The sequence below is a fragment of the Carlito syrichta genome, unplaced genomic scaffold (genome assembly GCF_000164805.1).
Source record: "Carlito syrichta isolate Samal-C Ts95f unplaced genomic scaffold, Tarsius_syrichta-2.0.1 Scaffold313864, whole genome shotgun sequence".
Lineage (NCBI taxonomy): Eukaryota > Metazoa > Chordata > Mammalia > Primates > Tarsiidae > Carlito > Carlito syrichta.
Window position 1 is genome coordinate 483,739 of NW_007257960.1, and position 2,055 is coordinate 485,793.

The following is a 2,055-nucleotide window of genomic DNA, read 5'->3' on the forward strand; positions in this document are numbered from 1 at the left end:
GGGGAAAATAGCAATGGCCCACTATTTTCCTTCTTTCTCTAAATTCTCAATGTGGAATTTTGTTGCTTCGCATTTTGATAAATATGGCTTATGAAGCATTCCCTTAGGAGAAAAGTTGAGAAATGAAGTTCATTAATGATATTAAATTATAACTAGGAAATACATTTCAGAAATCCAATATCATCAGCCTCAATAGCACTACTCTCTTAGTGTCTGCTTTTGTACCAATTTCTCCAAGGAAGACTGATGACTTGGTGGCATCTTACCTACTTCTTGTTGCTTTGTGAGACTTTCAATATTTCTAACATGTTCTGTGTCAGCAATTGATTCTAGCCTGGAAAATGATCCTGTATGTACCTACTGCATCTCCTAAATTTTCACTCCTATTCCCATGGCACTTGACGACTCATATGACTTGAGATGGGCTGTTTTCTTTGTTTGTACTGAGGGCCTTCTCTGCTCTATCATCTTTCCTAGTGCTTGCATACAATTTCTTTTTCATGAGTCAAAATGATTTCTCTGGCTCAAAGTCCCTTGCTTTGTATACTCAATAGGGAAGAAGTAGAGTAGATGTTAGGGAGGAATTACAATGCATAATATGCTTATATCATTAAGAACAACAATGAAAGTTACAGAAAAAGACAAATGACTATAAAAGAAAATAGAAACATTCTTGTATGTTTATGTAAAATGTCAGACACTAATGGTAGCTTATCCTATTTCAGAGATCCTTTCATCCTGATGTAACAAAGTATTAATTTGGGGGTGATTTTCAATAGGTTCTTTATAAGAATTCAACCCCCCAGACTTCCTTGTAGTTATGTGTAAGCATGTGATCTACTTCTGCCTAATGGGATGAGAACAAAAACAAATCCCTTAGATACTTTGTCTTTTTACCTTTCTCCTGTATTCTTTCCTAGAATGAAGATATGTTTCCCAGAATTAGAGAGATTATTTTGTGACCTTGAGGAAGAAGTCACAGGATATTGTTGACTGAGAGGATACTTAAACTACCAATCATGCACCTCCCGACACATTAGAAAAATAAACTCCATTGCTTCTGTATGCCACTAAGTATTTGGAGGCATCTAAATATCCCAACATGTTTGCACATGAGTATATATGGCTCGGTGTGTGTAGAATAAATTACATTGCCAACTATACTTCCAAATCAGGAAATACTCCTTTAAAGTACATCATAAGTGCTTCATAAATAGATACGCCAACATTTATTTAACCAGTGTCCCATTAAAAATATTTAGACTACAACTTTTCAAACAAAGGCAATATCATTCCCCCAGGAAGAAAGAAATATGTATGAGGGGAGTGTTTTCAGTTGTCACAGAGGCTTATAATGTAGGAGCAGTTCTAGAATTTAATGGATGCATAAAAGCAACGGAGTCTCCTGCAAGGCACAGGACAGGCACACAGATGAAGAGCTACCCACCAAAGTTGCCAGCACTGCCCTTTTGGGAGCCATCAGTTTCGGTGTCTTGCAATTTTTAAAACTATTATGAACAATATACAAATATTTTGATAGAAATTTGTGTACAAGCAGTTAATTGTTTTTTCAGTAGAAATCACAGAACACTGAAAGAATACTGAGTCCAAATTCTATTACCTTAAGAATTTAGTAATTTTATATATATATATATATATATATATATATATATATGCTTGTACCTACATTTTTAAAAAGTTATCACACAGAAAATCTGTACCAATTTATGTTTTAAAATTTTCTTTTTGTTTTTGGTTTTTTTACATCTTGCCAATACATCTTTTTGATTGAGGGAAAATTGCACAAGATAATATAAATGTATCTTTTTTTTTTTCAGTCACATGTATAGAAATGCATCAGAATCTTGGAGAACAGAACTTGACAATATAAACGAAGACCAGGTAAATCTGGCGTTTAACAGTGAGAGTTGCTTAACCTCGAGTTAACCCCTGCTCTAAGCAGATCATCTCTAACATCAGAGTCCATGCCATTGCTGTTGTATAATCAAGAATGTAAGAACCAGTGAAGGAGAGGAACTAACCCCCCCCCCCCCC